The sequence below is a fragment of the Lampris incognitus genome, chromosome 18 (assembly GCF_029633865.1).
Source record: "Lampris incognitus isolate fLamInc1 chromosome 18, fLamInc1.hap2, whole genome shotgun sequence".
Taxonomy (NCBI): Eukaryota; Metazoa; Chordata; class Actinopteri; order Lampriformes; family Lampridae; genus Lampris; species Lampris incognitus.
In genome coordinates, this window is record NC_079228.1 from 31,372,634 (window position 1) to 31,396,679 (window position 24,046).

The window sequence follows — 24,046 nt, forward strand, 5'->3', positions numbered from 1 at the left end:
TCTGGTGTGTCTGTGTCGTGTGTGTGTGAGTGTGTGTTTCTTCTCTCTGTGGCCCTATAACTGTAATTGACAAAGGGAGGACCAAGTGTGCCAAGCTTTATGACCACATCTGAGAATCCACAGGAGGAGAAGAGATAGAGGCTGTCACAGCATCAGGACCAGAGCTGGGTCATCCAGACAGACAGACAGACAGACAGACCGGCAGGCGGACAGACAGACTGAAAAACAAGGCAGCATGACAAAAGCAAGGGTAGACAGAAGGAGAAACCGACAGATGGACCCACAGATGGAGAGACAAACAGACCAGCGGGCAGAGGAGGAAACTGCAGAGCGGCTCCTCAGCGGACGGACAGACAGACAGACAGAAAGGCAGAGAGACAGAGGAGTAAATGGGATGCTTGTGACAGTTGGCGGGAGGGGTGTGTAGATAAAAGTGGGGGCAGGGGGTTTGAGGCGGGGAGCAACAGATGAAGAGGGGAGGGGAGGAGAGGAGAGCGGGGGAAAGTGAGTGAAATGACATTAACGGGGGAGGGAGATAAGAATGAAAAAATATGGGATGTCGTTCACCAGGAGAGAGAGAGAGAGAGAGAGACGGAGGGGGGGGGAGAGGGGGGTGAAGGAGGAAAAAGAGATTGTCCCATCTTTCTTTGCTTTAGCAAAGACATCGCCGAAAAGAGGAGGGAGGGGCTAGGTAGTGTTCTCTGGAAATAAACCAAATTCATCGACGCATTAAGACTGGGGATCTACGAGGCATTGTACAAATCTGTAATCCTTTTTCTTTTTCTTTTTTTTTTTTGTTGCTTTGGCTGGTTTACTCAAATGAAAATACCCAGTAATTTTACCCATTTTCTCCACGGGGCTCAGCAAAGTCGATCTTATCTCCGTGCTAATCCCAGCAAGCTTTCCAGTACTGCGAGGAAGTTGTCTGAGAAAGGAGGTTGCAAGACAGGGGGGAGGTGGGATGGACAGCATGTGGCAAAGGACGGAGGGTAGGGTGAGAGGATGGAAAGAGGTGAAGACTGTTGAAGGGGGGCGGGTGATGGATGGAGAGAAGGGCGAGAATAGAAAGGCGGCCATTTGATGATTTTATGCCTGTGCAGACAGAGCGGGTGAGAGGGGTGGCGCTCGTGTGTGGGCGTGCGTGATGTTTATGTCGTCAATCAAAACTCCGCGTTACGATAAACAACAAAGGGTATGCGCTCGCAAAAAAGACATGCACACACACATGCAGACACACACGCATGCACACGCACACGCAGACATGCAACAGCCATAGCCTAGACATGCACATGGCTGCAAGTTCACATGAGGTGTCTGTAATGGGCTCATGATGGCTGACCGTAATGGCCTCACACCGGCCAGCGCCCAGCCGTCGTAATGATGTCATCCTCTCCGCCAACATAAAACAGACACACACAAGCGCACACACACACACAAACCCAGCAGCCGTGTCCCCGGGCTTCACATACAGCATATCAGCACTTCTCTCCCTTGAAACGCTCGCGGGATATAAAAGTACGCAAGGCAGATAGTCTTCCAGAAAGAAGGGCTTAGATTTAGGAAGATAACGGCGCCCAATTATTTTGTGAGTCATGGTAAGATATAGAAAATGCAATATAAATATATAGTATGAAAATATAAGTAAATATGAAATTATATATTTATATATATATATATATATATATACACTCACTGGCCACTTTATTAGGTACACCTTGCTAGTACCGGGTTGGACCCCCTTTTGCCTTCAGAATTGCCTTAATCCTTCGTGGCATAGATTCAACAAGGTACTGGAAACATTCCTCAGAGAGTTTGGTCCATATTGACATGATAGCATCACGCAGTTGCTGCAGATTTGTCGGCTGCACATCCATGATGCGAATCTCCCGGTCCACCACATCCCAAAGGTGCTCTATTGGATTGAGATCTGGTGACTGTGGAGGCCATTTGAGTATAGTGAACTCATTGTCATGTTCAAGAAACCAGTCTGAGATGATTCGAGCTTTATGACATGGCGCGTTATCCTGCTGGAAGTAGCCATCAGAAGATGGGAACACTGTGGTCATAAAGGGATGGACATGGTCAGCAACAATACTCAGGTAGGCTGTGGCGTTGACACGATGCTCAATTGGTACTAAGGGGCCAAAAGTGTGCCAAGAAAATATCCCCCACACCATTACACCACCACCACCAGCCTGAACCGTTGATACAAGGCAGGATGGATCCATGCTTTCATGTTGTTGACGGCAAATTCTGACCCTACCATCCGAATGTCGCAGCAGAAATCGATACTCATCAGACCAGGCAACGTTTTTCCAATCTTCTATTGTCCAATTTTGGTGAGCCTGTGCGAATTGTAGCCTCAGTTTCCTGTTCTTAGCTGACAGGAGTGGCACCCGGTGTGGTCTTCTGCTGCTGTAGCCCATCTGCCTCAAGGTTCGACGTGTTGTGCGTTCAGAGATGCTCTTCTGCATACCTCGGTTGTAATGAGTGGTTATTTGAGTTACTGTTGCCTTCCTATCAGCTCGAACCAGTCTGGCCATTCTCCTCTGACCTCTGGCATCAACAAGGCATTTTCGCCCACAGAACTGCCGCTCACTGGATATTTTCTCTTTTTCGGACCATTCTCTGTAAACCCCAGAGATGGTTGTGCGTGAAAATCCCAGTAGATCAGCAGTTTCTGAAATACTCAGACCAGCCCGTCTGGCACCAACAACCATGCCACGTTCAAAGTCACTTAAATCACCTTTCTTCCCCATTCTGATGCTCGGTTTGAACTGCAGCAGATCGTCTTGACCATGTCTACATGCCTAAATGCATTGAGTTGCTGCCATGTGATTGGCTGATTAGAATTTTGCGTTAACGAGCAGTTGGACAGGTGTGCCTAATAAAGTGGCCGATGAGTGTGTGTGTATATATATATATATATATATATATATATATATGTGCAGCACGGTAATACAATGGTTAACGCAGTCATGTCATAGCAAGAAGGTCCTGGGTTCGAACCCCAGGGTTGTCCAACCTTGGCCGTCCTGGGTCGTCCTCTGTGTGGGGTTTGCATGTTCTCCCCGTGTCTGTGTGGGTTTCCTGTTTCCTCCGGGTGCTCCGGTTTCCTCCCACAGTCCAAAGACAAGTAGGTCAGGTGAATTGGCCGTACTAAATTGTCCCTAGGTGTGTGTGTGTGTGTGTGTGTGTGTGTGTGTGTGTGTCTGTGTGTGTGTGTGTGTGTGTGTGTGTGGGCCCCGTGATGGCCTGGTGGCCTGTCCAGGGTGTCTCCCTACCTGCCGCCCAACGACCGCTGGGATAGGCTCCAGCATCCTCGCGAGGATAAGTGGCTTGGATAATGGATGGGTGGATGAATGGACGATTGGAGAAATTACACACCAATATCTTGGACTCCATAAGCCGTAAGATAGTTAGGCCGGTGAATTTTTATAATGTCTACCATGGATTTGTCAGGAAATTCTGTTCGTCTTACCCGCAGTGACGGTGTCCTTTTTTTCTTACGACCACGGTGCCAAACAGTCTCGGCTTGCACGCTTGTGATGCGGTGCGCCGTAAGAAGTGTACCCATGCAACTGAAGCCGCCGTGAACTCCGTGTTGGTTTTACCCAGACGTGCGAGAGGCTTTGCTGCACGTGGTCCAGCATGGCAGCACATAGCCGCTGCTGTTCAAGGCGTCGGGGCCTTGTGCCCCGCCGTGTACCGGCTCCGGGGACGTGATTTCGCTCAGTAGAAGGAGACGCTGAAAGTAAGATGTATAAATGTCGAGGCCCGGGTGTTGCTGCGAAGGCTGGGAAGTGGTATAATGCTCCTGAGCTGCCACCGAGTACGCAGAGCTTGTGAGAAGACGCACAAGGCCGACCAAGGGCCGCTCGGGGTGCTGCGACAACAAAGCGGTGTTCACAGGGTGTACAGACATGCGGCGGGCAGAGGGAATCTGACACGAAAGGAGAGTCGCCGTTTGGCCAGACATACCTTAAAGGAGGCCGCTTTGTGTGGGGGGTCAGGTGATCGGCGTGTGCTGTCATGAGACGCATCGCACGGGCAAATCTTCCGAGGGGCCCCGGGTCTCGTGTTCCTGTTTGCCCGTACAAAGTCGTACTTGTGCTGGAATTGGTTTTCCCCGCCGCACGCGGGGGGTCTTTCTGTAGGTTGATTGTCTCTAAACGCTGAGGGGGGCCGGGGCGGCTAGTCGCGTCTCCTCTCCAGTATACGTATATCTGTACACAACGTGTTTTCATCCTCAGCCCGTCGGTGCTTTGTGTGTTATTTCATGGTTGTGGAGTGTTTGCAGGCAGTTTCCACGACAACCGAGGCATGATCGGTACCGGTTTTAAAATGACCCGGATACAACCGGCCATGTTTTTGTGCGATGTTTATTAAATCTGAGCAAACACACCAACCACAAATTCACCCACAGTGTAATACCGTCATCATCATCGCAGTAACACTGGCGGTTGGATTAACACTTTGCTTCTTCAGGGAAACACGGTGGACTGTGTGTGTGTGTGTGTGTGTGTGTGTGTGTGTGTGTGTGTGTGTGTGTGTGTGTGTGTGTGTGTGTGTGTGTGCGTGCGTGCATGCAAATCTTGCCGGTCGATGTGGTTTGCAATCCAATCAACCTTGACTTTGGCAGCTTGTCCCCAGTTTATCATCCATGCACACGCGCACACACACACACACACACACACACACACACAACAAAGAACAATCAACTGTTCCATTTACGCCCTTGAACATTCACCAGAAGACTCCGAGCGAGGAGGTTGGCACAACAATTACACATTTGTATGAAAGTTCAGTTTAGGTCAAATCAGTTGTGCGCTCTCATGAGGTGGGTTGTTGTGATGCAGTGGCGGCAGTACACACGAGTAGCTCCCTGGCTGTACAACTGTAAACTTCTGCAGATAAACGGAGAAAACTAGCTACAAAAAAACCCCAACGCATATATGAAGACACACTTCATGCTTGTGTGGATGTGCTTCACAGGCAGGTAAACGGGGAACCCGCGTCTCGGCTCACACACAACGCACACGTGTGTGTGTGTGGCGTTAGCTAACCTCGCGTTACGCGAGCTCGAGAAATGTGCTCGCTACTAGAGCACTGTTTCCTCCGGCGCTGCGCGAGCTCGATTTCACCGAGATACAAATCCCGCCCCGCACTTTTTTATGATCCGGCAGGAAGGGGAAGGGGAATGATGATCAGGCGGCGTTGCAGTTTTTTGTCAAAACAATGCGAAGCATAGATGTTCACATGCATCATGGTTCACGGTTCCTGTTTCGTTTGATGAAGAAGAAAGAAGAAGAAGCAGGAAATCTCAGTCGATGACTACATCGCTTGACTGTGAGGACTTGATTGTGTAACGCAGAAAATGCGTCTTATGTGAGTGAATATTCTGCCACGGCGAGACCTCGTGTTGGGCAGGGCGCACACGTTAATATTCCTGTTTAACTCGGACAAAGCCACGGTATAAAAGATCCACAAATGATTTTCTGGTCTCAGCCGCTTGACTTAGTCTCAGTTGAGAGGTTCTTGACTACAGACAGCACTGGTAAACACACACACAACACACACACACACACATACTGTCAAGTAACTGTCAAGTAGCTAGTTAACAATTACTGTCAGTGTTGTGTCAAGCAGGAAAATATACTCAGTACACAGATTGTTGCCTGTAGTCTTTATGTACTGAGTCTATGTGTGTGTGTCTATTTTGTGTGTATGTGTGTGTCTGTGTGTATTTTGTGTGTGTGTGTGTGTGTTTTTGTGTGTGTGTGCGTGTGCATACGGCTCTCATGTAAATGTAGTGCAGCCCTTAAAGACAGCGGTGTTATAAATAGACAGGGCTGAGTGTGTGGCTGCCTTGAAGAACCCACACTCTTAAAGGGAAACACCACCCAATAATCTGCTCCCGTCCGCCCGCCCGTCCGCCCGTCCGTCCGCCCGTCCGTCCGCCCGTTCGTCCGTCCGCCCGCGCGCCGGGCGACGTTAGCGGCAGCCGACGTGCGTATGTGCGAGCGCTCAGCTCGCTCGTTGTGGTAAACTGCAGCATGACAGGCGGATTCCAGTAAGTCAGCAGCACAGTTTGGTTTCTGCATGTTCTCTTGCACGTCCCGCTGGCTTTCCACTTCTCTCTCTCTCTCTCTCTCTCTCTCTCTCTCTCTCTCTCTCTCTCTCTCTCTCTCTCTCTCTCTCTCGCCCATCTTCCTTCTCCTACCCTAATCCCCGTTTCTCTTCCCCAATGTGCCTCGCTCCGCTCCTCCCCGTTTCACCCTCTTCCTTTCACCTCCTCCTACTTTCACACAGCGCACCACTGAAAAACTGCCTCGGTGCCTTCATTTTGAAAAACTTCAGTAGTTTTTTTCCTTTTGTCCGCATTAACACGAGGACGGCGGGTTCGAGCCCGGCCCGCTCTGCGTTAGAGATGGCGTGTTTGCCGTCTTGGCTCGCTCGGGTTTCCTCCGCGTGGTCCGAAGCCATGCGTGTTGGGGTGAACCGGAGACTCTGAATTGCCCCATAGGTATAAATGGAAGTGTGAGTGAATGTGTGTGTTCGCGTTGCCCCGCGGTGGGCCGGAGACCTAATCCAGGGTGTCCCCCCCCCCCCCCCCCCCCGCCGTCTGCCAGAAGTGTGCTTGGACGGTCTCCAGCCCATGTGACCCTGTGAGAGGAGTAAGTGGATAAAGACAAACAGAAGACAGATAGATAGATGGCTTTTTGGCTGGACTGTTATTTCTGAAATTGAAATCATGATGCTTTGGCTGATATCGGAACCACGCTCAAAATATGACATCACCACCCCACCCCACCCCCACCCCCTCCACCCCAGTCCAAGTTAGCAGCAATATGCACGTAGATGCAAGTGATCTCATTGTGTCAAACTTCTGCAGGATGGTTGGATTTCAGTAAACTGAAAAATCAACAGTTTGTTTTCATATGCCTTCCAGTTTTCCTGGATGCCTCCCTCGCTCCTCCTTCCCTGTTCTCTCTCTCTCTGTCTCTCTCTCTCTCTCTTCTCTCCCTTTCTCTGTCTCACTGTCCCCCTTGTTCTCTCTCTCCATGTCTCACTGCCCATCTTGCTCTCTCTCTCTCTCTCTCTCTCTCTCTCTCTCTCTCTCTCTCTCTTCTCTCCCTTTCTCTGTCTCACTGTCCCCCTTGTTCTCTCTCTCCATGTCTCACTGCCCATCTTGCTCTCTCTCTCTCTCTCTCTCTCTCTCTCTCTCTCTCTCTCTCTCTCTCTCTCTCTCTCTCTCCATGTCCCCCTTGTTCTCTCTCTCCATATCTCACTGCCCATCTTGCTCTCTCTCTCTGTCTCACTGCCCCCTCGCTCTGTCTCTCTTTCCCTCTCACTCTCTCTGTCTTTGTCCCCCCCCCTCCTCCGGAACCCACTCACCCTCTCTCTACGTAGGCTATTGCTTCAGTTTGTGCAGTAGTTCAGGAATGGCTGCAAGTGAGGCGAATGCCTCGTCAGTTAGCCGATTGAGCGGGGAAACGGGCTGTGGGTAAAAACACCCTATGAACACTCATCTTGCCTGCACATTCACTGAGCAATAGGCCACACATGAGTAGACTGGCTGTGGACTAAAGTGTGTGTGTGTGTGTGGGGGGGGGGGTGAAGAGCTAAGAGCTGAATTTGGTGAGAAAGTGGGGGAAATGACTGAGCGGATTCAATGAAAGAGAATATCGCAAATATCCAAGAAATAGCACACGACAAACTAGGAATACTGAAAGATAGATAGATAGATAGATAGATAGACAGATAGACAGACAGGGAGACAGAGAGAGACAGGCAGACAGAGACAGAGAGATGGAGAGAGTGACACACACACACACACAGATGGATAGAGAGAGAGAAACAGATGAATAGAGAGCGAGAGAGCAACAGTGACATGGATAGACAATGAAAGAGAGAATGCCATCTATCAAGAGATATGAACTCTGTAGACGAGAGCGATGGAGAGACAGAAACTAGAGTGTGTGGTGTGAGGAGAAAGATGGAGAGTTAACAAGGCATGCAGGGGCATTATTTGCCGAGAGCGAGCGGCCTCGGCGCCGACCACGGCAAATAACGACTCCACACTTCATCAGCCGTGCAGATTGGTGATAAAGCCGTTCGCCAAATGTGTTCCCATGCTGACGGGCGGCAGTCATCTCCTGGAAGCTGTCAGGGGAAGTAGTGCCATGTTAAGGCGGGCTGTGAAATTCCCTCTCACGCCAAGCACCCGAGGAGGGCAGATCTTTATTGCTTCTGTGGTGAGAGAGGTTTTCCTCTTCCTCTGAACTTTTCTTTCTCCGAATTCAGCTTCACTGGTATGGTAGCCTGTAACCTCGCTGTCTTCCTCCTTCTGTTGTATTTACTCTCTCGCTCACTCTCTCGCTCTCTCTCTCCCCCCTCTCTCTCTCTCTCTCGCTCTATTCTCTCTCTCTCCCCTTTCTCTCTCTCTCGCTCTCGCTCTATTCTCTCTCTCTCCCCTTTCTCTCTTGTGCTCTCTCTCCTCTCTCTGTCTCCTCTCTCTCTCCCCCCTCACCCGCTCTCTTCCCCCGCTCTCTCCTCCCTCTCCCCCACTTCTCTCTGCCCTCACTCTCTCTCCTCTCTCCCCCTCGCTCTCTCTCCCCTCTCTCGTGCTCTCTCCTCTCACTCTCTCTCCCCCCTCGCTCTCTCTCTCTCCCCCCTCTCTCTGCCCTCTCTCTCTCGCTCTCTCCCCCCTCTCTCTGCCCTCTCTCTCTCGCTCTCTCCCCTCTCTCGTGCTCTCTCTCCTTTCTCTCTCTCCCCCCTTCTCTCTGCCCTCTCTCTCGCTCTCTCTCCCCTCTCTCGTGCTCTCTCTCCTTTCTCTGTCTCCTCTCTCTCTCTCTCCCCCCTCGCTCACTCTCTCCCCTCTCACTCTCTCTCTTCCCCCTCTCTCTCCCCCTCTCCCCCCCTTCTCTCTGCCCTCACTCTCTCTCCTCTCTCCCCCCTCGCTGTCTCTCTCCCCTCTCTCGTGCTCTCTCTCCTCTTGCTCTCTCTCCCCCTCGCTCTCTCTCTCTCTCCCCCCTCTCTCTGCCCTCTCTCTCCCCTCTCTCTCTCGCTCTCTCTCCCCTCTCTCGTGCTCTCTCTCCTCTCTCTGTCTCGCCTCTCTCTCTCTCTCTCCCCCCTCTCTCGCTCTCTCTCTTCTCCCCGTCTCTCCCCCCTCTCTCTCTGCCCTCTCTCTCTTGCTCTCTCTCCCCTCTCTCTCGCTCTCCCCCCTCTGTCCCTCTGGCTCTCTCTCTCTCTCTGTCTCTCTGTCTGTCTGACTCAGTTTCTAGTGTACATCATTACTTTCAGAGAACGGGCACACAGAGCTCCTGTCCCAGCAGGGGGTACTGGCTATATGCGCGTGTGTGTGTGTCTGTGTGTGTGTGTGTTGGTGTGGTGTGTGTGTGTGTTGGTGTGGTGTGTGTGTGTGTCCCACCAGTGCTGGTAAGAGCGTCTCAGGAGTGTCGAGTGAGCCTTTGAAGATCTTTGGGAAAAGAGAGCGACAGAGAGACGGAGAGAGAGGGACTCAGACAAAATCCTTTTCTCTTTTATCGTGCCCGGCCGCGGCGCTCAATTCATTTCAATATATTCTTTGTGTTCTCCCCCCCCCCTTCTTCCACTTTGCCCGCCCTCCTCCAGTAGTTCTCTCCTCTGTTTCCTTTTTTTTTTAATCCGCTCTTCATTCTCTGCCGGTGTTGTGGAGACTCTCGGTGGTTTTGGCCGTGGAGCGCGGCGAGAGGGTGGTCGTCATGTGAGCGGTTGTGTGCGGCTTCAGATGCGCTTCACATTCTTCTGCGAGTGATGCACTTCTTGACTCATGACTCCCTGTGCAAAACACACAGGCGGCGTTACGAAACTAAAAGCCGTGCAGACAACAGTGTGTTTGATCCACCCGGTCCGTACTTAGAGTCACCTTCCACGAGCTCGGACGCCCCCTCCTGTGGAGGGCCTCGCGGTGAACGACGAGCCCGGATGGTCGTTTTGATGCTTCAGCTTAGGACGTTGCCGTTATGAAACCGCTCGGCTTGTTTTTCCTGGTTTTGGCAGCGACGGGGCCACGCTCGCGTCTCGTTCGCCACTACCCATCGTATCCCCCTCTGGGTCAAATCTGCCATTTTCTCAACGGTACCGCACATTTGCAGCCCTCGCGTCAGCAGCCCGTCTCTCCCCCAGCGCTGGAGGTTTGCGTTGCAGGTGTAGAAAACCATCAAATCCCTTTTGAGTCATCCGAACTAGGTCGGTTGTTCCTGTGTCTCGGGAAGAGGGGCGTAACAGAGACACCGTTGTCTCTGCGGTTTGTCTTCACATCAGAGACGATGACCTTGGCTAGCACGCGGCTGAGGAAGCTCTCCAGCTGGGATGAGTGCCCAGGACTGCGGTGTTTGCAACTCATCAAGTGTCAAGTGTTTGAATCTGTTTTGCGAAGTCTCACCATTTCCTCTTCCTCCCTTTGACAGAATGAAAGTGGCTCTTTCCTTTAAGCAACTAGAAAAAAAAAGGTGGAGGAGAGTTTGATGCTGTAAGACGGTCTTCAACGGGGCTGGACGGAGAACTTTCTTTTTCACTGTTGTGGTTAATGTTTTGTTTTCATTTTTTGTTTCTTTTTTTTCGCGTTTTGTGGGATATAAAAGATGCTGTCGGAGCAGGCTGAACCAGGATTGGTTGGCTCCGCCATCAGTCGGGGCTGACTTCTAGGGTTAGTTCCACCTTCAGGATGGATTCTAGAGCTAGCCCTGCCTCCAGCATTCTAGAGTTAGCCCCGCCTCCAGGCTTCTAGAGTTAGCCCCACCTCCAGGATGGATTCTAGAGCAAGCGGTGCCTCCAAGATTCTAGGGTTAGCCCCACCTCCAGGATAGATTCTAGAGTTAGCCCCGCATTCAGGCTTCTAGAGTTAGCCCCACCTCCAGGATGGATTCTAGAGCTAGCCCTGCCTCCAGGCTTCTAGAGTTAGCCCCACCTCCAGGATGGATTCTAGAGTTAGCCCCGCATTCAGGCTTCTAGAGTTAGCCCCACCTCCAGGATGGATTCTAGAGCTAGCCCTGCCTCCAGGCTTCTAGAGTTAGCCCCACCTCCAGGATGGATTCTAGAGCTAGCCCTGCCTCCAGGCTTCTAGAGTTAGCCCCACCTCCAGGATGAATTCTAGAGTAAGCCATGCCTCCAGGATTCTAGGGTTAGCCCCACCTCCAGGATGGATTCTAGAGTTAGCCCCATCTCCAGGCTTCCAGAGTTAGCCCCATCTCCAGGATGGATTCTAGAGTTAGCCCCGCCTCCAGCATTCTAGGGTTAGCCCTACCTCCAGGATGGATTCTAGAGTTAGCCCCGCCTCCAGCATTCTAGGGTTAGCCTCAATTCCAGGACGGATTCTAGAGTTAGCCCCGCTTCCAGGATTCTAGGGTTAGCCCCACCTTCAGGATGGATTCTAGAGTTAGTCCCGCCCCCAGGGTGGATTTCACCTTGGCAAGATCCCCCATTCTCTTGCATCTCTTTACTTCATAATGAATGGAAACCTATTGTGTGTGTGTGTGTGTGTGTGTGTGTGTGTGTGTGTGTGTGTGTGTGTGTGTGTGTGTGTGTGTGTCTGGTAAACTGATAGGGTCCAAGTGAGTACTTGAAGAGCCTATCTACTTACAAGTCCTAGTCAGGGTGGTTGTGCTATCTAGCAGCTGGATCGCAGTAAGATGAATGACAATGCCAGCAGAGAACTTTATTGTGTGTATGTGTCTGCGTGCTTGTGTATGCAAAAGAAACAGAGATAGAAAGACGGAGAAAAAGAACAGAAACAGCCGAGAGAGGATAACAAGCCAAAACGCCTAAGGAGAGTCTTCTTCCTGTTTGATAAACCGCACAACACTGATGTTGTACGATGGTTAAATCCATAGCTTTGTTGTCGTGCCAGAGTGCGTCTATATGAGAGCGGTAAAGAGCAGTGCGGAGCATCACACATGGCAGTCACACACACACACACACACACACACGCACACAAGTGAGGAGGCTGGAGTGCTGCTTAGCAGTCAAAATGTGACCCAGGCTGTTATCACATGTCTAGCTACTGCTGAGTGTGTTTGTGTGTGTGCGTGTGTGAAGGTATTTGATAAGGGGACTGACAAACAAAATGGGCTTTTGTGTATGTGAGACATGTGCTAATTAGTGTGTGTGCACACATACCTGAAGACAAACGCTGGTGTGAGGTGTGTGCAAGTGCATGTGTGCGTGTGTGTCTGAGTGATGTGTGTGCGTGACACTCCCACATCCACAGGACTGAGATCACACACACACACGCACACTGAACAGCAGGCTCCAGTTGTCTGCTTGCCGGGCGATGAGCTCACGGTGGACGGCCATGGCAACCTCTGTGTTATCAATCAGCCTCGCAGTGCTCTGCTAATGATGTCATATGGTACACACGCACACATGTACACACACACACTCACATACACACACACATACTCACATACACACACATACATACATATACACACACACATACACTCACATACACATACACACAGACATACACATACATACATACACACACTCACATATGTACACAGACACACACATACACTCACATACACACACACATACTCACATACACAGACATACATACACACACTCACATACACACACACATACACATACACTCACATACACACACACATACTCACATACACAGACATACATACACACACACATACACATACACTCACATACACACACACATACACATACACATACATACACACACATACACACATACACTCACATATACACACACACATATATACACACACACACACACACTCTCTCTCTCTCTCTCTCTCTCTCTCCAAGAACAAAGTCACCTGTGAGATACTCAAGGACACATCTGAGAGAATGAAACAAGTGTTGTGTGGTATGTAAGCATGTTAGTGTGTGTGTGTGTGTGTGTGTGTGTGTGTGTGTGTGTGTGTGTGTGTGTGTGTGTGTGTGTGTGTGTGTGTGTGTGTGTGTGTGTGTGTGTGTGTGTGTGTGCTGCCAGTTCAGATAACAGGCTAAACGGTAAAGTGCTGAAATGGTTTTGACAAATCTTTATTTGAAGCAAAACATGTTGAAGCCGCTCTTTCATTCACACGACGTCCCGCCACCAGCTGACGGGCTCAGGGGCTCCACACAGACATGGCAGATGAGAGGAGAGTCTCCGGTGACGACGACGACAAAAACACACAACTCTACACCACACAAAAACATCAACCCATGTCCAGACAATGAGAAGTGATTGACACGTGGAATTTAGGGAGAATTAAAATGGAGTCCACGTGGACGTGGGGAGAGACTGCACATTTACATGCATGCAGACCACACACACACACACTCACGCACTCACCCAGTCACTCACTCACACACATGCACACATTCTCGCACTCTCTCACACACACACACACTCACTCTCACACACACACTCTCTCTCACACTCACACACACACATACTCTCGCACTCACACACACACATTCTCTCACACTCACACACACACATACTCTCACAGTCACACATACTCTCACACTCACACACACACTCACTCTCTCACACTCACACACACACTCACTCTCTCACACACACACACACTCACTCTCTCACACTCACACACACACATACTCTCGCACGCACACACACACATACTCTCACACTCACACACACACACACAGACTCTCGCACTCACACACACATACTCTCACACTCACACATACTCTCACACTCACACATACTCTCGCACTCACACACACACTCACTCTCTCACACTCACACACACATACTCTCGCACTCACACACACACATACTCTCGCACTCACACACACACATACTCTCACACTCACACACACACATACTCTCGCACTCACACATACTCTCGCACTCACACACATACTTTTGCACTCACATACACACATACTCTCACACACACACACACACACATATTCTCACACACACACTCACTCACACACTCACGCACACATTCTCACACACTCACACACACACACACTCATGCACTCATTCACTCACACACTCACACACTCTCATGCACTCACTCACTCACACACACGCACACATACTCACTCTCACGCACTCACTCACACACACACACACACACACACACACACGTCTCAGGCCAATTCTGCAGGATAAGGCGGGTGGTAAGAATGCTGACTGGTGAATCATTGCCCAATGAAAAAAAATGCTTGGTACTGTGTGGGTATGTCATTTGTGTGTGTGTGGGTATGTCATTTGTGTGTGTGTGTGTGCGTATGCGTGTGCGTGTGCGTGTTAAGAGGTTGCACAGACTAGTCGTGCATGCGAGCTCTGCAGCTGTTACATCAGTTGTGGAGTTTCTACATGGACATTGTGTAATGGTGGATGGCGTGGTGCGCGCTCTCGTGCACGCTGCGTTTCCAGTTAGAGCCCGTGGTAAACAACAGGAAGGATGGCGACAGCAGCCAAGGGTAAATCAGCTGCTTGTTTGAATGTGTGCGTTTGTTTTATTATAGTTGTATTTCGTGCTAATTGTCTTTCCCAACCGTCGTTGTGGTGAAATAAACATGCAACAATTGTGAGTTGTGGACGGATTTCTTCATTTTTAAACACAAAAATGGGAAAAAACCCAGTTTGTTGTGAAGGTCATGTGTCGGGCTGCTGTGTAATGTCGGTCACACTAACGTTAAACTATCCTCGGTGTCATCCACACGGTGTATGTACGCTGTGACCTGGTGTGACCCGGTGTGACCTTCACATCATATCATTCGTTTATGCTTTGCTCTACGTGCTGACACCCCCCCCCCATCATCTCTGCATAGACTTAAGTGATGCAAGACGCCTCCTGCACCCCCCCCCCCCCCGCTCCTACTACTGGAGAACTCGGGTTTTTCAGGAAAGGAGTACTTGAGTTGTAAAATTATGCACTCGTGCAACCCCTAGTGTGTGTGTGTGTGTGTGTGTGTGTGTGTGTGTGTGTGTGTGTGTGTGTGTGTGTGTGTGTTTGGCTGACAGTGAGTGTTGAGTTGGCACAGAAAACACACCTCCTCTTCTCTCAGCGTGCCCTCTTAACGCAGTAATGCACACAAACCCTCATTCAAACACACACACACACACACACACACACACACACACACACACACACACACACCATGTCACCCTATACTTTTGGGGACCCTTCACTGACTACATTCATTCCCTAGCCCTTAACCCTTAACCCTAGTCACAACTACATGCCTAACCTTAACCTTTACCCTAACCTTAACCCTAACCTTAACCTTTACCTTTACCTTTACCCTAACCTTAAACTAACCTTTACCCAAACCTTAACCATTACCCTAACCTTAACCTTTACCCTAACCTTAACCTTTACCCTAACCTTAACCTTTACCTTAACCTTTACCTTTACCTTTACCCTAACCTTAAACTAACCTTTACCCAAACCTTAACCTTTACCCTAACCTTAACCTTTACCCTAACCTTAACCATTACCCTAACCCTAACCTTTACCCTAACCTTAAACTAACATTTACCCAAACCTTAACCTTTACCCTAACCTTAACCTTTACCCAAACCTTAACCATTACCCTAACCTTAACCTTTACCCTAACCTTTACCCTAACCTTAACCATTACCCTAACATTAACCTTTACCCTAACCTTAACCTTTACACAAACTTTAACCATTACCCTAACCTTAACCTTTACCCTAACCTTAACCTTTACCCTAACCTTAAACTAACCTTTACCCAAACCTTAACCTTTACCCTAACCTTAACCTTTACCCTAACCTTTACCTTTACCCTAACCTTAAACTAACCTTTACCCAAACCTTAACCTTTACCCTAACCTTTACGCTAACCTTAACCTTTACCCTAACCTTTACCCTAACCTTACCCTTTACCCTAACCTTTACCCTAACCTTAACCTTTACCCTAACCTTTACCCTAACCTTAACCTTTACCCTAACCTTTACCCTAACCTTAACCTTTACCCTAACCTTAACCTTTTCCCTAACCCTAACCTTTACCCTAACCTTTACCCTAACCTTAACCATTACCCTAACCTTAACCTTTACCCAAACCTTAACCATTACCCTAACCTTAACCTTTACCCTAACCTTAACCTTTACCCTAACCTTAACCTAACCTTTACCCTGACCTTAACCTTTACCCTAACCTTAACCTTTACCTTTACCCTAACCTTAAACTAACCTTTACCCAAACTTTAACGTTAACCTTTACCCTAACCCTAACCTTTACCCTAACCTTAACCATTACCCTAACCTTAACCTTTACCCTAACCTTAACCTTTACCCTAACCTTAACCTTAACCTTTACCCTAACCTTAACCTTAACCTTTACCCAAACCATAAAGTGTCCCCATGAGGTTGGTGGTTCCAGATTTTTCCATCCTTACGGGGGGATGAAAAACATGCAACAAGAAATAAACACACCTAATGGGGACATTTGGTCCCCATTAGGATAGAATAACCTGATAAACACATACACACACACACACACACACACACACACACACACACACACACACTCACACAACCTTGGCTTTGTTTTCCCCTATTGTATTTTACCTCCGACAAATGCATGTGTGTGCGTGTGCGTGTGCATGCCCGGTATACACAAAGGCAGCGTTGCATAACCTTTGCGAGGTACAGCGTGAACAGGACACCCTACCCCGTGTCCTTTATGTATGTATCCATGACGGGAGACATCAGTATGAATAGAGGGTGTTGTGCTTCTGGGTAGTAACTTACATTTTTGGGAGTGGGGGGGGGGGGAGAAAAGACGGCGAGGGACTTTTAAGAGAAAGAGGAAGAGAGAGGGCGTTGGTTTTGCTAATTGGCCGCCGTACTGCGGAGAGAAGCGACGGCCGAACGAGCGTCCACGCCGCGGCACTTCCTGCCGCTCTGTCGGGGGCTTATCTGCTGGAGTGTCGGCGGCGTATTATCTGGCTCCGTCACGTCCTCCGGTTCTTACCCGGACCACTTACTGGGTCACGTCGTGAAGATTAGCATCATTCAGAGACAGCTGGCCACGTGTCCGGTTCTCTACTGTACGTTTGACCTACGGTGAGCGCTGCTCAGTACACGAGCACCCGGTGACCCTGGACCCGGCCAGTCCACCCGGCACAGCGCCAAGCCCAACACGGGTCAGCTCTTATTCACACGTTAGCAGCTGGACTTATGCGCTTACATACGTTAAGCCGCGCGAAGCCTGTTGGCGGGCCGTGGACGCGTCCCGGCCTGCACGTAGGGTGGTCGCGTGAGGAGAGCGCCCCTCTGGCTTCATTAGCTGTGAAGACGGCGTGGACTGATTGGCGAGCCCTCCCCGCCGTCGCAAGTGTGTCCGAGCGGTTAGCCACATTATCGCGGGTCACGGGCTAGATTGAACAGTTGCTGAGCGAGGAGCGGCTGCAACTGGTGGTTGGTTGTCGAGAAGAGGGGTGGGGGAGGGGTGGTGGGGGAGATGGTTGTCCTTTTTCTTCTTTTTTTATTTGCACATTCAGAAATACATCATGGAAATATTAGAACTTTTGATGGCAGGGCAGCAGTGGTATTCTTCCCTCCCTCATGTAAAAATTCAAAATGAGAACCACGTAGAGACAACATGGGAAAGAAACCGACCGGCTTCCGGTATGTAGGCGAAAAGGTCGGCGCGTACAGGGAAGGACGTGAAGAAATGACGACGCCGTTTGCGGACATGTGCTGGATGGAGATAACATTCCTCCCCGCTGCACCTTGAGACACGGAGCCGGGCTGAGTCTTTAGCTGCGGAATGGCAGATATGCAAGATTATGGGAAAATCGGGCTGTGGTTTAGAAAGGCATTTCCCTTACATTACCGCAATGATCAGTCACTCCATCTGTGCGCACACACACTCACACACACTCACTCACCAACACACACACACACACACACACACACACACAGACACACACACGGTGCATTCTTCTGCCGAGACCAACCAACCAAACAGCTGTCAGACACTACGTCAGTCCCCAAAGCATTCTGGGGGCCACAGCCAGCCGAAATCAGCTGCTCATTATCTGTGGTGCATGTGTGTGTGTGTGTGTGTTACATTTATGATGGATGATGAGTTGTGCGCTATAGGAAGTGTAATCACTCACATTGTACAGGCTTTATTTGGAAAGTCAGGGGAAAGGGAAGGCGGATGCCCACAGCTGTGTGATTACCATATTCACACACCCAGTAAGGATGTAGAACAGAGTGAATGTGTCTCAGATTAAGTAACAGCTTTCTCCCCTCCACCCCCGCAGTCACACATCCATTCATAATGGCAAACGCACAACTCAACGGAAACACAAGATGTCAGCAAGTGAGTGTGCATATGTGTGAAAGTTGGAAAGGTTTCCCTCCGAGCGATGCTGTGACCGAGTCCAGCTCTCGTCTGGAAACCGAACCCTGTGGAAAGACCGGTTGCATTTTTGCGGCCGCGTCTCGGAAGGGGCGGGCCTTTCGAACCGTTTCCCTCCGCCGCGAGGAATCGCCTGGCTCTTGGTGCGTCCTCGTTTAAATAGCTGCGATGAACGGTTGTTTGAGGTACGAGCCGAAGCCCTTTACGGCCTTTTAAACGGCTCGTTCTGTGGAAGCCGTTCGCCGAGGCCTGCCTCTAGACCTGTTACTTGTGGTTCCATGGTCTATTGCAAGTTTCTATGAAAAGACTTTCACGTTGCGATGCCAAATGCAAAGTGTTTGCATAATACAGTACGCGCTGGGTGTTTGGCAGAGGCCATAGCAATTGTGGGCGAGAATGTCCTTTAAGCGAAGAAAAGACAAGAAAAGAAACAGAATCGCCCTCGTTTGCCAAGTGAGTTTTTCACCAATTTGGAGTTGATGCATCATCCACATTTACACTTAGACATGAGACAGACTTTAGCAAAGGAGATTAAAAGTTAAAAGTAATGCTGGGATTAGAATCAGAAACACTTTATTTTAATTTCATGCACTTGCGCACATGAAATGGGACGAAACGTCGTTTCGCCCGGCCCACAGCAGTGCAACACAAAGACAAAAACAAAAACACATATCCAAAACCCACAAGAACACATATATCCAAACTAACACATGTATCTAAACTAAACAAAAAAACCTCACTGTCCAGGAGAATGAACGCCCTGCTGGTCCGCATGGGCTAGCAGTTAGCTTAGCCTGCCCCGCTTCCGTGTCCCATCAGACTGCCCTCGGTGTTTACTCTTCGGGCGCAGCTCCGGTCAGGGCCGGGGTCCTTGGGCCCACTGGACGCAGCAGACCAGGCTTTCTTAGCTGATCCAAAGCTAGCTCTCCCAGCCAGACACCTTGGACACACCTCCCCACCCTTCACACAATGACACTAAAAACACAGTCAAGGCTAGGTAAGGCCACCGCCAGACCACCTGCCGGTCTGCATGAGCTAGCAGTTAGCTTAGCCTGCCCCACTTCCGCGTCCCGTCAGACCGCCCTCAGTGTTTCCTCTTCGAGCGCAGCTCCAGGTAGGGCCGTGGTCCTTGGGCCCACCGGACGCAGCAGACCAGGCTCTCTCAGTCAATCCAAAGCTAGCTGTCCCAGCTAGACACGTTTGACACCCCCCCCACCCCGCCCTTCACACGACGACACTAAAAACAGACCGCCCTCAGTGTTATCGGAACTGCCGGTCTGCATGGGCTAGCAGTTAGCTTAGCCTGCGCCGATTCCGTGTCCCGTCAGACCGGCCTCGGTGTTTCCTCTTCAGGTGCAGCTCCGGTCAGGGCCGTGGTCCCTGGGCTCAGCGGACTCAGCAGACCAGGCTCTCCCAGCCGATGCATATGAGTTTGGTGGCCTCCGTATATCAGACTTGTGATCTCTGTGTGCATAGTGAGTGGAAGCACTAGACGATGTCAATAAAACCTTTGTATACAAGAGGTACTGACATGTCTGTGATAGCAAAAAGGATTGTATAACCAAACAATATGCGTAAGCAAACAAAAACATGCACACAAAATTACAGAATAGCACTCACAAAGAGAGTGCTTGTTGGGGCATATTTTACCATTGTCATCTTTAGATATGTACATCACCAAACACACGCCGGCACAAACACACAGGTCAATAGCAATTTTCCACCCATTCAGCTGCTGCCACTGTTGAGAGTCAAGCAGAGTTTGCACAAAGAGGGATCGTCACACTATTCAGCTTTAGAGTATATACAAGAACCCAGACACTCCACTGTCTTATCAGAAAAAAGTGGCTTCAGACAGCCATTAGTGCTTCCAAAGTATCCTTGAGCAAGACAAAATCCACACCTGCTCACTTATTGAATCAAGTCTTTGAATGCTTTTAATGGAAAAAAAAAAGAAAATCACCTTGTGTCACAGTGTGTCTAACAGGCTCAGACAAGCATACACAAATAGGTAGTTACGACACACACACAAAGTGCACAGCTGAAGCTGTCGGTTCCACTGTGCCTTCACAATTCAATCAGCCTTTCACTTGATGCGGTTTACATAGGAACATTCCGGACTAATTTAGTCTGCCCAGTTTCTGGATTGGACATGATGGATGGTGGCACGGTGTGTGTGTGTGTGTGTGTGTGTGTGTGTGTGTGTGTGTGTGTGTGTGTGTGTGTGTGTGTGTGTGTGTGTGTGTGTGTGTGTGTGTGTGTGTGTGTGTGCGTGCGTGCGTGCGTGTGTGTGTGTTAGCGGCTGACACAGAATGCAGTCTCCATACAAACGGTGCCAATCAACTTTACCCTGGGAATCGGTAATGCCATTAATGTGCCCAGTGTGCCAGTGGTGAGTGTCTCTCTGTGGGGCAATTGCACTGCCACTCTGTCAATGCTCACGCAATCGTCGACAGCTCAGAGCTCTCATTGGGTCAGACCCATCCTATATAGCCCAACCAGCGAAAGTCCTTTCGCTAACATCACTCGAGATGGGGACTTGGGTTGCGGTTTGTAAACACAACGTTCATATTTGGCTCCTCCTCCCCGGCTCAACGTCACCATAAGGACACGCCCCCTGACCGCAGTTGCCAGAAAACATCCCAGTGTACAGGCCAACTCTGTGTCGCTCTTCATCCCCATCCTCTCCTTCAGTGCTCAGCAGCAGGTGAAGGCCAACCCAGATTCACTCTCGTTTTGGAACTAGCTTAGTCCGCTTGGCGCTTCGCCTCGCTATATTTGCGTCTTTTCAGCGCTGTGTCCGCCATTGTCGAAACTTCCTCTTGGATGCATGCTTACGATCTCAAACTGGGACGTGGTCGCTATGTGTTTATAGAGTCCTGCTGCCCAAAGGTTAACGCCCATAAACGTCCCACATACATCAAAATAAGAAAATCTAAAATACAGGCAGAGGACAGGGTCTCTGCAGATACAGACACCGCCACACACCTCTAATGGGTCATAAGTGATGACTGAGAGGGATTATTTTGTATGAGACTATATATTGCGGTCGCCTCACAGCAACAAGGTCCTGGGTTCGAGCCCCGGGGTAGTCCAACCTTGGGGGTCGTCCCGGGTCGTCCTCTGTGTGGAGTTTACATGTTCTCCCCATGTCTGCATGGGTTTCCTCCCGCAGTCCGAAGACATGTAGGTCAGGTGAGTCGGCCATACTAAAGTGTCCCTAGGGGTGAATATGTGTGTGTGTGTGTGTGTGTGGGGGGGGCTACGATCGCCTGGCGGCCTGTCCAGGGTGTCTCCCCACCTGCCGCCCAGTGACTGCTGGGATAGGCTCAAGCATCCCCGTGACCCTGAGAGCAGGATAAGTTGTTTGGCTAATGGATGGATGGATGAACTATACATTGATTTTTAGGAAACTCCTACTAGTTCTACCTTTAAGGAATAGTCAGAGTACAATAAATACACGCTGGGTTGGTAACTTGCAATATTGAGTCAGTAAAAAAACGTTTCAGGCATTTTTTGACCACTAAGAAGAAAGTTGTGCGCGGTTTTGTACCGCTGTTCTGCTGCCACTAGGGGGCAACCATCTTCTTTTCTGCATGTCATCGCATAGTCTCTGTGCTGGAAAAACTATATCAAATACAGACTAGACAGAAGACTTCAGCTGAAGTCATCATCCACAGACAAGATGACGAAAGTGACACGGAAGGCAGTGAGTGAGAATTAGACAGCCGTGACCTTAGCGCAAGACACTGGTGTAAATTGGTGGCGGTCGGTGGATTTGCGACCGGTAGCGAAGTAAATTCACGTGACGCCTTTGTGTAGGTGAACTTTGACATGGCGAATTTGCTCCGTCAACCAATAGCAAAACGGCTTCAAATGCGTTTCCCTCTGACAGGGAAGTCGCTAGGGGGAAGCCCAAAATAAAGGAAGCTAACATTTTAGCAGTGTCACGTCATCCAGTTTTACTTTGCCAGAATATAAACTGCTCCACAAAAATATCTGGCACGCTTTACAGTCAGCAGTAAGTCGTATAATAACTATGTTTAATTATTCATGTACCTGTGTTGTGTGTTGAGAGGCTAGCTGAAGCACTGACGCGGCTAACATTTAGAAATGTAAGCCAAATTCATCTCTCTCTCTCTCTCTCTCTCTCTCTCTCTCTCTCTCTCGTCTATCTATATCTGACCCCTGCTTCCGCCTCCCTCTCTCATCTCCCTTTTTCTCCCATTTTACAGTTTCCTGTCCCCCCCCCCCCCCCGCTGCGCCTGGCTGGCTGAGCCCATGTTGTCCTCCCTCTACCGCTCTCCTCCACCATCTGTCTTTCTCGCTCTCTCTCTCTCTCTCTCTCTCTCTCTCTCTCTCTCTCTCTCTCTCTCTCTCTCTATGTCTCTCTTTCCTTTTTTCACCACATCCTACTCTACTCTACTTCCATCTGTCCTTCCACGTTGACTCCTCTTTTCATCCTCCCCTCACTTTGACTCTTTCTTTGACACTTATCTCTCCTCCTCACTCCTGCTCTCTCCTCCTTCTCTGACCCTCTATCGCTCTCTCCCTCCCTTATTCTTTTGAAATTGTACAATTGATGCCTTCGCCAGTCGATGTCTGTTTATCCTCAGCCGCAGTCCCCTTCCATCTCTCTCTCTCTCTCTCTCTCTCTCTCTCTCTCTCTCTCTCTCTCTCTCTCTCTCTCTCTGTCCATATGTCCATACCCACCCTCTTTCACGCTACAGACAGCCAATAATAGTGTCTGTTTGTTTGTGTGTGTATTTGCACATAACTTAAGCCTTGTCTTAGTCAACCATGAAAACGTATTGATTGGCCCATGTCTGCCACAGCAGACGTCCACTCACACCGTCTGTCTTCATTATCATACCTGCTGCAGCACCCGAGTCCCTGCAGAAGACCATTGTTGTGCAAGACAGAGTGCAATGAACTCTCTGTCCCCGATTTAATAACACATGCACGCATCTAGATGTGAGCCCACTCACCCACACACATACCTACACACACACACACACACACACACACACACACCCACAAATGCCACTTTTTCTCTCCTTTCTGAACAGAGGTTGCAAGTAGGTCATTCAGATCAATACATTTTTCACACACACACACACACACACACACACACACACACACACACACACACACACACACACACACACACACACACACACACACACACACACACACACACACAACCAACCATCATACAATACCTCAGCTCCATTTAACCAGCTGTGTATTTTTGTATTTTCATCTATCTTAAAACGCTTACAACCCCCTTCGCACACACACACACAAACTCTCCTGATCGACAACCTACTCCTAAATCTTTAGCAAGGCAGCTAGGCAGGAAGCTCCTTTACTACTGCTGAAACACACACACACACACAAACACACACACACACACACACACACACACAAACAAACACACACACACACACACACACACACACACATGTATCCCTTGTCTGATAAGATAGATTACAAGTAGGTCATTCAGGTCAATAAGAGTTTCGACACACACACACACGCACCCTCATCGACTTCACAGCAGCGGAGTGCGTGTCTCTTGCATCAGCGCAACTTCCCCATCTTGCCACCAAAGCCCGCCTAATTAGTCCCACAGAGTGCGTGCAGAGTGTATG

At 49.7% G+C, this 24,046-nt stretch overlaps 1 protein-coding gene across 1 annotated transcript in view; it reads left to right on the forward strand.

Moving 5' to 3' along the window:
• The window catches only part of atxn1a (ataxin 1a), a 133,155-nt gene that overhangs the window by 87,159 nt on the left and 21,950 nt on the right, over positions 1 to 24,046 (forward strand). The window lies entirely within an intron of this gene.